General features: G+C 51.3%; 1 protein-coding gene across 5 annotated transcripts in view; it reads right to left on the reverse strand.

The window, feature by feature from the left end:
* The window catches only part of arhgap12b (Rho GTPase activating protein 12b), a 36965-nt gene that overhangs the window by 15408 nt on the left and 5536 nt on the right, over window positions 1-16021 (reverse strand). The window lies entirely within an intron of this gene.

Here is a 16021-nt window from a genome sequence, read left to right on the forward strand (position 1 = left end):
GGCTGCAGAGGAAGCAGGGAGGGAGGAGGAGTGGATGGATGGATAATTGTTGCGGAAAAAGAAGATTGGAAGGAGGGAGGAATGGAGAGAAAGGGACTGAGGGATGAGGACAGAGGGATGGTGGACAGCAGGGAAGGAGGAAGGGGGATGGGGGGGGGGGGGGGGTTGAGCCGGCTGGGAAGGATGGAGGGGTGGTGGGGGGGGGGGGGTTAGGAATGCCTAGAGTGATTTCCTCCATTCTGTCTTGGCTGATTTCTGGCCTTGTGCAGTATGAACACTGAAGCCTTCCAAAATCACAGTCTGGGAACACTCTGGGGTGTGTGTGTGTGTGTGTGTTACAGACTTACTAGCAGAGCATGGTGATCCCAACTCATATCTAGGACAAGATGTTCATGCCAGTTTAGGGTCATCAAATGGATCAGAGTGGACTGGTTTGGGATTAGTTCTAGTCTAGATTTGGGGGGAGAATAAACTACCAGAGAAGATAATTATATGAGAATGACAAATTCTTTCAGTATGTGTTTAAGAGCAAGCATGACACCAGGTGTGTGGGAGTTCCTGTCAGCTGGAGAGTTTGGAGAGCCAGACACCACCTGTGTTCCTAACGGAGGGTTTGGGGTTGCCAGGTCTGGGAGGGCTGCTGGCTCAGGAAACCCTCTATTGAGGAGTCAGGCCCTCGGACGCATGGGAACCTGCTGCTCCTGCTCGCATTGCTGGGTCTAATTCTGTGTATGTGGTACTGTGCACTGTGTGGCTTTCATGCGTGTGTGCTGGGGCAGACACACAGACACACACACACACACAGAGGCGGTGTGATGGATGCTTGCATTCCAGAGAGAGGCAGACGGTACAGGATGTAAATGAATGGCTTCTGGCCCGGACAGCCACCTGACAAACCTGACAGGGTTCATTAGTTCTGTTCTGTTCTGCAGGGGTGACATTGTTGAGGTTTGGAGAGCTGGCAACATGGAGGGGCTACACTCATACCTTTGTTTTAGCTCATCCAGCCAAGTCTCCACAGGAAGACTGCTCAGAACCCTGCCACCGAACAGTGGATGACTCAGCAAGCCACACATGATTGTGTAAAGTGTTAGCCTTGCTGGGTTTCTTGGGACACTCAGTCATAGTGTAGTATTCTCTTGGACAACTACCACCAGAATAGTAGATCATATTGTACATAAAACTTCTTCTACTTTTTCCTTTTCCAGAATGTTGCTCTCTCTCTCCTCCCTCCCCGCCCCTTCTGTCTCCCCTCCTCTCCCCCCCTTCTCTCTCTCACTGTGTTGGAGAGCCCTAGCGTAGCGCTGGAATTAGCTGCAGCATTCCTCCGTGGCAGACAGCTGACAGCTAAGCCCATGGCTAATGGCTAATCCCGCCATAATGCCCTCACTCTGATTGGCTGCAACTAATTACACTCCTTCCCTCCTCTGGGCTCTGTATGGGTACAGTAAAGGGGTGGGGCAAGGTTTAGGGCTGGGCCAGGGGGGGGTTGTTGACAAGAAAAACAGGTCCCTCTGCGGTCAGTCAGGGGTCAGAGGTCAACAGCCCAGTGGGTAAAGCCCTGATGATCTGCATCGCTGGCTGCCAACACTAGGAGTGGGCCAGGTTGTGTTAGTGGTCATCATCCAAGACACTGATACAGTTAAGAGGCTGTGACAACCGGACCTCTCAGGACAGCAATTCAGTTCAGTGAAAAACATCAGTTTGTACAGCAGTCAAGCCTACGAGGCACATCAAATGTTTGCATGTATGCATGTGTGTGAATGTGTGTGTGGTGCCCAAAGACCTAGGGTGATAACATCTCGCCTGACAATTAGAATGGCGAGACCAGAGGACCACAAAACCATGTTTCCATCTCTGAAGTCAAAAACAAACTGAGCCAACAGTAAACAGGATCATTGGGCAGGCTTTTCCCAACTGGATTATCGTGAAATGCAGCTGCTGTGCTAGCTGCAGGTGTTTTTTTTATCTGATTGCCAACTGTACCAGTTGACACCATCAAAACATATTTACAAAGCTTACAAATCTTGATAGAAAACCTGCAGTTCTATCCAGGAATCAAATACACTTGTGCCCACCAAGACATGAAAGGTTTACGTCACAAACATAAGCCAAGGCAGCAGTTTGCATACATTGAGGAGATTTCGAACAATCCCGTCTGGCGAGGAGCGGAGAAAAGGGAGCGATCCATACACGTCCACACAAACACACACATCCTCCCTCAAACATCTGGAGACACACACACACACTCTTGAATTATTCATGTCTATCTGAGAAGCCTCAGAAGTCTGTACAGTCAATGTGCTTCTTTCAGATAAACTGAAGGTTGTCATGATCCTGTGACCAGATAAAAAAAACAAAAAAAAGCTGGGGTCCTTTCTGTTGTCCGTGACTGGAAGTCCAGACACAAAGACCAAGCCAGAGTTCACTAGCCTGCCAGTGGGTGTTAGCATAGATGTACTCCCATGCTCCACCGCTGCTCTGCCGACTCCATCCCTCCTACACTGCATCTCGTCTAGCGCGTCCACGCACATCTCCCATGTCAGGACCACGACAGTGTGCCCAACACTAGGTAAACCAGATCCCATTGATGTATCTAGAGTCTTTCCATGAGAGCAGACATGTTGGTTGGGATGAGTGTGTTTGTGTGCGTGAGTTTCTTCCTCCGGCATGGTCTTCATATCTACCAAGAACTGAAAACACCTAAACAACTAAACAAGTGCAGGTGCGAGAGGGTTTCAACCTCTCACTCAGACTCCTGTTGTCACGACTACCCTTCCACCAGCTCTGTTCCCGGTGCAGGGTGAGCTGGCGGGCGGTCTGCTGGCAGAGGTGACACACACACACACAGGTTCTCTGGGGAGCTGGCCTGTGAGACAAGGGCCCTTGGTACTGCTGAGACACAATGGGCTTTCAGACCTACAGGGGTCAGCTCAGAGAGCACAGCTGACTGGGACACGAGGAGGAGGGTTTTTGTCAGGAGAGAGGTGTCAGGAGAAAGGGCCGCCTGGTCATTCTCTTCCTGAAGGAGAAGACAATGGGCTGGAACAGGGGTGGGGGGTGGGGGGTACACAGGAGGGAGTAGTCACTAGCTTTCACTGACAGCTGGTGTGTGTGTGTGAGGGGGGGGGGGCAACCTCATGTTCCCTGTTTGCAGATTAAAAGAGAAAAGTATTGAGACCGACATCTAGAAACTACAGTAGAAGATGTATGAATATTCCCTGAAACATGAATAAGAGAGTAAGTCGCATGCGTGGACACACACACACACACCCTTAAGGCATTGTCACATCACACAATATCAACTCTGTTTACTGACAGAACCTCTGCTTGTCAACGATGCGGGGGAGCATAACGGGGTCGAGCCCAAGCCCCCTTCCCCCCCCCCCCTGCTCTGAATCAACCACACAGTCCCTCTGACGGTGACAGGGGGCTGAAGACCCCCTCCAGCCTCCTCAGACAGGCATGAATCACACCTACGCCCCGAGGACACGCGTGTGCCTCCAGATAGGCGGAAACATGGGCAACATCTCCCACTGGAAAAGAGACCCAACAAAGGACTACAGAAGCGTGTTCGCTACAGGGCTAACACTTCCACATAAGTATGGATGTTACGCTCACACACAAACGCTGACTGCTATTACAAATGTATACCAATGAGCCCAATCACTCGGAGACCGCACGCACCTGCGCCGCCTCGAGATCTCTCCGCCGGCCGAGCTTCCGAGGACCACCTAACCCCTAGAGCCCCCCCCCCCCCCCCCGCCCCACCAGCAGTCTTAAAAGCAACTCACGATGTAGTGTGGCGTCCGCAGGTACGAGAACATGGTCCTAAAGCGCGGCCCCAGGTCGGGTCCAGGCGCTCCTGTAGGTGGGCTGGTCACGGTTGCGCTCTTCTTCCCCCCCGGTCCTTCCCTTCCCTCCTTCAGTACCCGTCGGCTGCTTGCGTCCGCTCTGCCGTCACCCGAGGCTGACGGAGGACTCGCCGGCCGATTACAGGATCTTAAGATGGCTATTTCCAGCCACACTGCTGGCCTTAAAGGAGCCCTCATTAGCTGGACGACCTCAGTCGCTGTGTGACGGGAGATGTTGTGCAAGAGGCAGATGAAAGACGAGACAGAGACCGAGAAAGTGAGGGCTCATTCAGCTTCAGAGCGGGTGGTCGTACTGAGGGGCCACAGGTCAGAGGTCGTAACCTCGGTGGTGATTATAGTCCCTGGTTCACACGCTCTGGTGTCACTGGCAGACGTTTCGGCACCTGCAACGGGATACTGCCCTCTAAGATTCTCTCCAGATCCGTTTTTTCCAAACCCTGATAAACAACCACAGTCATCTCGACAGAGCAAGCAGGGACCATTCAAAGCATTAAAAAGGTTGTACGCCTCAAATGTTTGTTGTTTTCCAGGGCTTTCCACATATTGTAATACCCCAAACATATAGATCCTAGAAGCGCCATCATCAAATGAAACACAATCCAGAGGTTTGTGTGTGAAGGCAGATTACTGAGATTATCACCAGGAATTTGTGTAATTCTCGTGCCAGCTGTGGCCATTGTGAGAACAAAGGGCCGGTGAACGAACCCAACACATTCTGACGACAACGTGTCATCTGTCCATAACAGGCCACAAAAACATAGCAATGATAGTGAAGAGATGGATTACAAATAAATGATCAGTAACCAGTAATCTCTGTCTCTCTGAAGACCAGCATTGGGCACTCAAAAACCGGTGCATGCCATTCCAACATCAAACACTGATGACAAGACAAAGAAAGGAGGGCTATGATTAAATCTCATGTTTGGTGAAAGAGGAGGGGGGGGGGGCAGGTGTTAGTCACACACAGGTCCGCCCTCGCTCTTCCTTGCCCTTGAAGGGTGTCTTCTTTTTTGGACTTAGCCCCGGCGTGCCACGCCACCACGCCCCAGGGTGGGGCTCGACCCATCCCAGGCCCTGACCGGGTCACCGCGGACGAGCTAAGCCAGCGCCAGCACATTTCTTACAGAGTCGCATGTCTCTGTGGGGGTTCAACCACGTCCGTCAACATATCCAAGGTCCCTTTGTGTTCTGTACAGTGGAGACAAAGAGCAAACTGTGCACACAAAACTGTACCAGTGATTACAGTGTGTATGTGTATCAGAGAGACAGAGAGAGACAGAGAGAGACAGAGACAGAGAGAGAGTTAGAGAGAGACAGAGACAGAGAGAGAGTTATAGACGTGTGTGGCAAGTGTCTGGAAGAATCCCTTTGTCTAGTGCGTGAACGAACAGGTCATTACCCGTGAAGAGCTACAGGCATGCACATGAGCGTGGCTACAGGCTCTTAGAGAATCAACCCTGGCCAATCAGGTTAATTGAAACTCAAACACTCTGGGAAACACCACTCTCTGTCCCCATCACATCCCCCCATTTAGGCTTCAAAAGTAGGAAATGCGTGACAGAGTGTTGGCGTGTGAGCAGGTATGCACATACACAAGAGCTGTATTGTGTACGCAAGAGTAGGCGAGTACATGAATGTCTATGCGTGTACATGTGTGCGTCCGCGGAGCTGCAGATTGAATGAGCCTCTCCACTGTTCAATATGACCCAGATAAGGACGGCCCAGGGAGGGTGAAGTGGCCCATTTCCACACACCTCCCTCAGCCAGCACTCCAGCAGGATCCCATAACCCTGTTCACACTGCTACTGGATCCCTCACAGGGTGTGTATGTGCATACGCATGTGTGTGTGTGCGTGTGTGTCTATATACACAAGTGTCTGCGCATGTGTGACCACTGACTAAATTATTCAGGGCCCTGGCTTACACCCGCATCCTGCTATTTGAGTCTGGTTTAAAGTCGGACAGTCAGTGTGTGTGTGTGTGTGTGTGTGTGTGTACTACACCACTTCAAACATGCAACACAGACCTAAAAGGAAGCGTAAACATCCACCGAGATGAGCGGCCAGTAACCATCAGCCTGTGGGTAGAACACAGCAGATGTGCGCGCACACACACACACAGGAAGTAATACTTATGTCTGCTGTATGTCTGGGGTAAAGGTGAAAGTCTGGTGCGCCGTTTTGTCATTTCCTGCCCTGGCTCCCTCGCAGCAGGCAAAGATGCTTCACAAACAACAACAACAAGACGAGCGAGAGAGATTGCGTCACATCTGACAAGAACAGCTCGGGGGCAAGTGGCGTCGTGGTGATCTGTACACTCATCCATATTCAAACATCACCCTCGTCTCGTCAGACGCCAGTGTGGCACGACTCCGGCCCTGACGGCTTGTCAAGGGTGAAAGTCTGAGCTCTTCACAAGGCCCACGTAGTCCGCCGCATCTCCATCAGACATGGCAAACGTGGGCCGATCCAGAAGGAGGAGATGGGGGGGTTAGGACTGAGGAAGTGCAAGTGAAGCAAATGAGGATGAAGACGGGATGGTGAGAGGAAGGGAGGGAGGGTGACAGGAGAGCAGACAGTCACTAAAGGGACATGTGGAGACAGCAGAGACCCCCTACTGAGCCCTCTCTGGGCAGACCACATGGCCTCATCACGGCATGTGTGTGTGTGTGTGTGTGTGTGTGTCCAGAACACAGCAGGGTATATATAATATATTTTCCCCCCTCAGGTAATACATGTACAGAAATAGTTTTCAACAGACGCGACAAAATAGCACTACGTTCATCCTGAATCCACAGGACGCTCTCTTGGAAAACTAATGAAAATGGTCTGACTAGTCTAGACTCAAATGATTAAAAAAGTATTTTTATCAAACCAAATGCTCCCACTAATATGATGAAAGAACGGCCTGTCATTTTGGAAGCGTGTTTTGCTCTTTAACCCCCCCCACACACCATGAGTCAGGATGTTGCTACGCATGTGTGTGTGTGGGGGGGGGGGGGGGGAGTGAGAGGTACAGTACAAAGTGACAAAGGTGCATTGTGCTGACTGGCGCATTGTGTCCCATTCGAGTAGGTCAAAGGTCACCCATCCTACGACCTCACATCCACTGAGCCAGCCAGCCCTCTCCGTGCTCATCCCTCCATCCCTCTGTTCAGCACCGGGCCACACTGAGGGCCATTGTCCTGTCCTGTCTGGGACAGAGCAGAGAGGGCGGGGCTTATCAACCACGCTGCCCTCCTGTCACTGGGTGGAGCTTTACAGAGGACAACAACTCTAGACACACACACACACACTAAGTCCCTGTTGTGTTTTGTTGTGGGTTAAACCCCCTTTCAACTCTCCTCCACACCCCCATAAGTCGCCTGGTCACAGTGGCTTTCTGGACGTCATCCACCATTATCCATCTGAGGGCAAAGCCATGTCTGTCCTGCTGAGGGTGAAGCCAAGCCGCGAGCTCCTCTCACAACAATGGCACAAGAAGCACCAGACATGGACGTGCCGTACCTATAATAAGGTGCTGGAATACCACGCAGCCGTTTGAGCACACATACTGAGAGCTCGTGTGGAGGGCAAGCAGGATGTCTGACCAGACACACACACACACACACGTTCCTCTCCCACATCCTCCGCAGGCCTGTGCGCGACCTGTGGGAGGGCGATCCTCCTCGGATCATTGACCAACACAGGATGTTCTGTCGGCCGGGCCTCTTCATTCCCAGAGGACCGTGTCCTGCATGCCACGTCAGCGAGAAGGACGCGCTTAGTCCCAACGCACCCGGGCCGGAGCAGGCTCACACACGCAGAGAGGGGGCCCCGGGGGGACAAATCCCCCACAATCCTCCAGTGGGGGGGGGGCGCCTGTGGGCACCTGTCTGAGAGTCCCTCGGGAACTCTAGCCGGTGTGGCTAAGAGACAAAGGATCAAAAGCTTGGACAAAGACAAAACAGCTACCACCCCCCCCCCCCCCCACAAACAGCCCCAGCGTTTCCTGTCCCCGCCACCTCATTTGCATATGTCGTCATGGTTTTAACACCCCCTCGGTAGAAATCAATGGCCGCCATTGACAGTGGGTTTGATTGGTTGGCCGGGTTTTGGCAAACGGGACGAGGAAGGGCCCCGGCCAATACCGGCTGGCTGCCACCGCATCCCACCCGCTTGGAAGAAAGAGAGATTCTCTGCCTTTCAATTAGCGTCGAGGGGGTTGAGAGAGGGAGTGAAGGAGGGAGGGAGGGTGAAAGAGGGATGCGGGGAAACCTAATTCACTGAGGACGTGCCCTGCTGACTTCCTGACAGCCCTGCTGGGTCCTGAGCAAACATTTAGCGACAGGCAAGGAGTCTGGTAGCCATTGTGGCTCCAATATGGTGAAGGTGGATGAACCTAAACAGAATGTAGATGCATGCTGGGAATTTAAACACACTGTTGAAATGCAAAAAAACTGGTGGCATTTATATACACCACCCCTTCATCTGCTCCAGCCGTTGTTTCGGATATATAAGAAGATTGGAGGCAGTGTGTGTGTGTGTGCGTATGAGTGTGTGTGTGTGTGTGTGTGAGTGTGTTTGTAGGGGTTGGGGTGTGTCCAGGCCTGGTAGAGCTGTAAGCTCCCTGTTCTACAGTGACTGGACCCTTGCCTTACGAGCAACGCTTCCCAGACAGTACACTTTAGACGATTACAGCAGTCCCTGCTTCACCAGCGCTAATCCATATACACACACAAAGTACAAAAAACACATCCCCATTTACAGGGAATGCATTTGACTAACAGTAGATGTGAAGCAGAGAATAGCTGTCGCCAAACCCAAATCTCCCCAGTTCGGAAATGACAGAGGCTGCAGTCTAGACTTCAGGTCATGACACAAACAACCATGAACTGGAAGTTCAGCAGAGCAAAGTAAGGTCACATGTCTTATATCTGGATTATGCTTCCAAAGAAACAGTATAGTATCAAGTTCGACAGATGAAATACTGGTAAGCTTGTATGTATGTATATGTGTGCGTGCGTGGTCTTATTAATGTAATCATTATTACACATTAAATGACTTTAGTGTGGAGGATAAATGTTGGTGTGGCTGAGGAGCTTGAGGAACTAGTTCAGACTTGGGTGATAATGAAAGTGGCAGTCAGCCCTCAGGAGGAAGTGATCCCACACACACAGCATTTCACCCCAGACGAGAGAGAGAGAGAGAGAGAGAGAGAGAGAGAGAGAGAGAGAGAGAGAGAGAGAGAGAGAGAGAGAGAGAGAGAGAGAGAGAGAGAGAGAGAGAGAGAGAGAGAGAGAGAGAGAGAGAGAGAGAGAGAGAGAGAGAGAGAGAGAGAGAGAGAGAGAGAGAGAGAGAGAGAGAGAGAGAGAGAGAGAGAGAGAGAGAGAGAGAGAGAGAGAGAGAGAGAGAGAGAGAGAGAGAGAGAGAGAGAGAGAGAGAGAGAGAGAGAGAGAGAGAGAGAGAGAGAGAGAGAGAGAGAGAGAGAGAGAGAGAGAGAGAGAGAGAGAGAGAGAGAGAGAGAGAGAGAGAGAGAGAGAGAGAGAGAGAGAGAGAGAGAGAGATGTGTTATAACACTTAGATGGCCCCTCAGGGACTCTGGTTTGTTTACGGTTTCCCTAAACCTACTCTAAAGGAAGCATTTCATGAAGTTATTTTTCTATGTGCAAACAAGCGCATGCTTAATACAGATTCACTTAAATAATTTCTTACTTTGACCCATCTTCACACATTTGACAGCATTGTAAATGTTCTCCCCATCTCGCATGCATTAAAACCTGCTGGTCCATCATATGATGTGACTGGAATCCTTGAGTCTTTCTGACTTTCAGCGTCATCAACAACTGCCAATCATCTCTGTGAAGAGGTAACCAAGCACCAATGGCGTGTCAGAAACCACAGGGGTTTGAATGGAACGTGGAGACATCCATCACCATAGAGATATCCATTTCCTAACGGACACTTGTCGGAAACGGGGGGGGGTGAGCTCTCAATCCAAGACAAGGACATGGGTGACACAGGAACTCACGGTGTTTCTCTAGCTCCCCCCTCCCCCATCACCTCTCCCACCTCTCTCCCTCTCTCTCCAACAACCCTCTCTCTTCCCTCTCTCTCCCCCACCCTACTCTCCTTTTTGTCGACAATCATTCAGGTAACAGCGCCTGGTAATCGGATCTGAACTGTTGTGATGTGCAATGCTGCTAAACTAAATGAACTGTTTCCAGCCGAGCTGGTAGAAGCTTGGTGAACGTTCTACAGCGACCCTCCCGGTGATCCCTCTTTGTCCTATGCGAGCAACATCTCTCTTCAGCTAAAAGAGACCGGGGATGACAGTGTACAGCACAAAGAGGTGGGTTTCTCTAGAAAGTCAATTCACCGGCACAGAACCACCAGAGCAGCACCAGACCTCTCTCAGTGAAACATTGGTAACCTAGGGCTGGGCTGTCCTAACAGCTCCAAACTGTTTGCAGTTCTGGATGGTTTGACTGATCTAACAGTTATCTCCTCATCTCCAGCGATGGACCCGTCTTCCCCTCCCTAAACGATCATTTCGGGGTTAAACACCATACCCCAGCAACTGTTCCAATACTAATGTAGGCTAATACACACCCACGCAACATATAACCCTTATGGCTTTGAAATTGTGTGCCACTATAGCATGCGCCCACTCAAAGACAAATGAAATGAACTCCTGTGTTGACGTGTCAAAAGCACACGGTTGCCATCTCTGGGGATCCGAGGAGAACGTCAGCTCGTCTCCTTGGCAGCGAGCCTTCGTCTGTAATTAGCGAGAGCGCTGGTGTGGCGCACAATGGAGGCGGAGCCTCGTCTGTTCCTCGCCGCCCACACCGCCGTGCCCACGCACTGTGCCGGCCCCCCGTTCCATGCACCAGCAACCTTCCACACCGCCCGGCCGCCCCCACCCACCCCCCCCCCCCTTGCCGACACTCTAAGCATCATGCTTCTGAGAAGTAGGCGACAAACACGCGTCAAGACCCACGCTCCACTGCTCAAGCTAGTAGACAAAAACCTGTCTTGGTTGTCCTTCATGTTGAGGAGAGTCTCTCCCAAAGAAGCCAGTCAGCACGGTGACAGGCTAGGAACACGGAACATCTTACTCCTTTACCCACCTGTAGCAGAAGACTCACAGACAACCAGACAAAGGCATCGCTTTTTCACCTTTACTGAAACAAGCGACGATCTCACCAACCTTGACATTCTACTCTGTGGCGGATGAGGGAGAAAGGGAGAGAGAGAAGAACCGCATAGTATCACATAGACTGCTTAACATCTGCATAATGGGATGGTTTGTGGACCATGATTGCTTTTTAATTCCCATGTGCTTTATACACACATTAAAGCCCTCACATAGCTGCTGTTCGGGGCACACACAATCACACACACAAATGTATCTGTCCATCTTGAGTTCCTGGGTACAAACCCCACGATGGCCAAACAAAGGAATAGCAAGCCCTTGTTCGTCGCTGCAAACTCGCTTTGAGTTTGACAACGAGTGACGGATTGCTGATATTCAGGATTAGTGAGTGTCAGTCGGTTCATTCAGGTGTGCGAGAGCCCGAGGGAGGGTGCGGAGAGGACGGAGGAGCGAGAGCGGGGGAACGAGAGAGGGAGAGAGGGGGAGCGAGAGAGGGGGAGCGAGAGAGGAGGGAGAGGCAGAGAGGGGGAGCGAGAGAGGGGGAGCGAGAGAGGGGGAGCGAGAGAGGGGGAGCGAGAGAGGGGGAGCGAGAGAGGGGGAGCGAGAGAGGGGGAGCGAGAGAGGAGGAGGGAGAGAGGGAGCCGTCGCGGCGGGGACAGAGATGAGGAGGAGAGGGACCTGGAGACTCTGCAGCAAAGGCTGCAGGCGCTGCTTACCTTCTCCTCTGGGTACATGCTGTCCCCATCCACACTGACCTACACTGGCTCCCACACAGAGCCCTCAGCCACACTACCACAACAGAAGAGAGAGAGCGAGAGCCAGCGAGAGAGAGATAGATATGGTGTAGAAAGAGAGAGATCTGGAGAGAAGAGCGAGAGAGCGATGCATCCCGGTCAACCGAGGGAAACAGCTGAAGCAGTGCAGCATCACACGCTGACCGGCAGCCTAACCCTCCTGGGGCCCCATCGGGAGAAATGCGCTCTCTCTCTCTCTCTCTCTCTCTCTCTCTCTCTCTCTCTCTCTCTCTCTCTCTCTCTCTCTCTCTCTCTCTCTCTCTCTCTCTCTCTCTCTCTCTCTCTCTCTCTCTCTCTCTCTCTCTCTCTCTCTCTCTCTCTCTCTCTCTCTCTCTCTCTCTCTCTCTCTCTCTCTCTCTCTCTCTCTCTCTCTCTCTCTCTCTCTCTCTCTCTCTCTCTCTCTCTCTCTCTCTCTCTCTCTCTCTCTCTGGTGAACACACACACACACACACAGTGAGAGATCCCAGGCATTAGAAGATGCACACGATTTGTCAAACTGAGTGTGTCAGCCCTGGGTGAGGTGGGGATGGGGGCCTGGCCCCCCGTGAGGGAGCTTGTTGCCTTAATCCTGTTCCCTCTACTCAGAACCCCGGATCAGGGTCAGAGCGTCCACACACACACACACACACACCCACACACACATGTACAAATGGTACCATGAGCGCTCGCGCGCACGCACGCACACACACACACACACACCAATAGAAGTACAAACAGACGTGCACGCAACACACACACAGAGAGAGACAGCAAGAAAGAAATAGGAGTGTCACAGAACAAGGGGAAAGAAGGGGAGCGCAAGAAAAAGATATGGGGAGAGAGACTGGAAGAGAGAGAGAGAGAGAGAGACAAAGAGGAGAGGGAGTGAGAGAGAGAGAGGAATGGTCTGAGCGAGAGAGAAAGAGAGCAACAGATTGACAGTTTGAAGTTCTATTAGCCCAGGTTAAATATTAGATTAGGGGGAGCTCCAATGCACCAGCTAGGAAGGATAAGAAGGCCTTCATTGAGTTAGACGCAGAGCGGACACATGCCCCAGCCAGCTCTGTACTGTACCAGTATGTGTGTGTGTGTAGGCACAGTGGCAGGAATGACAAGTATGTGCTGGATAACAAGTAGAGGCCTCCTTTTCAGCTGGTCTGGAGAGTAGGAACAGTGAGGCTCAGCTGTGCATTAGTGACCAACACACAAAGGTGGGCCTGGACACACTGGGTGCTACTGTACAGCTTCTGCTAGCTTACCCGGGAATGACTGTGCTATGATGTCCTAATGATGTTTGTGGTATGGTACACTAGTATTAGTTCATGTTGTCCTCATTGAAACTGGGCCCCATCTACTTTGTCTTCGAAAAAAGCAAAACGTTTGGTTTTAGGTCTGACAATGTATATTGACCATCACACTTCAGGGTCTCAAAACAGCACCTTTTTACAGCGAGAAAATGTTGCAACTCTCCTAAGGTGGTCAATATTGTGTTTCACTGCCAGTCCACAGCCTGTCAGTACCCCAGAGACCATGCATACATAGCAGGCTATTTCAGTTAGCTGTTAAGCCCCTTTGCCACACATTGACAACCTTTGCTCCTCTTTCTGGAGTGGGTAAACACACCTGCTGGCAGAAGAGTGGAGACACATTGATGTAAACCACTCTCCCAAAGATGGCCCTTTTCCAGTATTGTGTTTTTCTGCTCCTGAGCGGGATGCTCAGAAGCTGATAAACATTGGACTTGATCTATCCTTCCTGCTTCGACGTAACGTCGAGCTGGCGTTCCCGCACACACATGCAGAGACCGCCTCGATGTCTGGATCTGCCCCAGACTCTTCCTGTAGATCCATACGATACCATGACCGACACTGAATCGCTTTCTCCCACGAGCACAGTTTATGTGATGAAAGGCAGACGGAGGGATAGACCTTGACCTCGGGTCAGCCCAGCTGTCTTCTTCTATACAACGTCTCAGTGCAGTGATGGTGGGGGTGTATATTTATATAATACACACACACACACACACACTGACTAAGTTATGTCAGAGAGGTTATATGTGGTTGTGTGGTCATGGAAGCAGTGCTACTACAGGGCCCCCATAGTTCCAGGGACATGTGATATACTGGGAGGTGTGATATACTGGGACATGTGATATACTGGGAGGTGTGTCTCTAGGGGGTTGCGGTGGCCTTCACTAACGTGTACAGTGGCCTGCTCCGAGACTCCACATCAGTGACATTTGTGTCCCCCCCGCTGTGTGTTAGGAGTAAAGATGTTCGGAGTGTGTGTGTGCGCTGCTATTTAAGGCTGGATTGTGTCTCATTTGAATCCAGCAGCAGGCGGGTGCTGTGCTGTGCTGGCACCAGAGGGCCAAGCCACAGCCACAGACAGCACGGTGAGAAGCCTGGGTCACCTCCATCCCCCACACAATGACTCACAACAACAAGCTTCTCCACAGATCCACACAGCAGATACACAGAGTCTGTCTCTGTCTCTGTCTCTGTCCGTCCGTCTCTGTATCTCACACACACACACACACACAGTTCACTAGGAGCATTTACATCCTACACCAGAAGAGCATATCTCAACGAGTACAACTGTTGTACATCTCTTCAGCTCGGCCGCGACACTTCCCGGGGAATAAACACCCTGTACATATGGGCTGCTCCAGCCAGGGTTCCTGAGATGTGAGGAAGAAAAGAGGTTTATGTTGGCAATCCGTTAAGAGCATAGGAGAGGCTGTGCATTTAATAGGAGAGTGTGGGGGGGGGTTATAGATTTACATGGGATTGTGCGTTGTTGTGCGGTTGGTGGGGGGGACACACTGGACCTGGCCAACCCTAACAGTGAGGGCAGGAATGAGGGCTCCTTCTGATGCCCACAGATAGGAGCGTGCCATCGGGGGAGCAGGTTGGAGTATGGAACTGCGACAATGCATTTCTCCCCTTCGCTCTCATCAACCCTAATCAATTCGGGCGAGAGCAGCTGGCAGGAGAACACAAGCTTGTCACTGACAAATCCTCCTCGCACCTCCTTCCCCTGATTCGGTCCCCTGTGGAGCGAGCTGCCTTCAGCGTTGGGGAGGGGCATGCAGCAACAGTTCCTCGCTGCCGATTCTCAAAAGTGCTTAAGAATCAAGTCCCCATGAACATATCCCCCTTGGATACTAACCACACACACACACACACACACAGACAGAAGTGCACCCACACATACGCAGTCACATTAGGCAAGTAAGGTGTTGGCTGTCCGGCCAATCAGAAGTAGTAGACTGGTTTGCAGTCTGCATCCATGCTCCAATTTCCTTCCAGCCTCCCCTGCAGCCAGTCAGACAAAACAGTCATACACATGTAAATGCTATTGGTGAATGAAGAAGAAAATAAAGTGTAGGCCTACTGTTCTGGCCTGTAATCGGACAAGCGTGAAATGAAATGAAATCTGTGGAGCCTGTTGACTGTGACTTAGCCGCAGACACACATTTCAAAACGAAGGGGCCGATTCTCTGGTGCTCAAAATTGTACAATTACAATCACCAAACAGTAAGTATGACAAGTATCAACATTTTCAGTCCAGAATAGTGAACGGTTCAGAACGGTTCTGCAAGCTGCCCATTTTGTTCCATTTTCCCTCCGCTTTCTAACACATGGCACACCACAGCTCTCTCTCTCTCACACACACACACACGTCCCCATAGCAGGACAACTGGGGTGCTATAGACTGATCCTCAGCAGATATGACCTACTTTCCATTCACAACATCTCACACACAAACACACTCACACACACACACACTCACTCTCTCCCAGTCTCTTTGTTCTGCTCCATACAGGAGGCAGCAGACCACGGAACAACAACAAAAAACCCAAGCTGCACTAGAGGGCCTTCAAACAGAATGGTCTAGCCAGGACCCCCCTGACCCCTCCACCCCTCCACCCCTCCTGTAGAACCTTTAAAAGGGTGGCCTCCAAAATGGATCTGCTTTCATTACCTCATCTATAAATAACCCCCCCCCAGTTTCTCCCTCTGTCTTAATTTGTTTCCCCCTGATACTGATCATCACCCCACACCCACCCGTAGGGGATTGGTGATTGGTGATGGTGAGGTGTGATTGGTGATGGTGGGGTGTGATTGGTCATGGTGAGGTGTGATTGGTGATGGTGGGGTGTGATTGGTCATGGTGAGGTGTGATTGGTGATGGTGGGGTGTGATTGGTCATGGTGAGGTGTGATTGGTCATG

This window comes from Hypomesus nipponensis, chromosome 8, assembly GCF_054491055.1.
Source record: "Hypomesus nipponensis isolate SF chromosome 8, ASM5449105v1, whole genome shotgun sequence".
NCBI lineage: Eukaryota > Metazoa > Chordata > Actinopteri > Osmeriformes > Osmeridae > Hypomesus > Hypomesus nipponensis.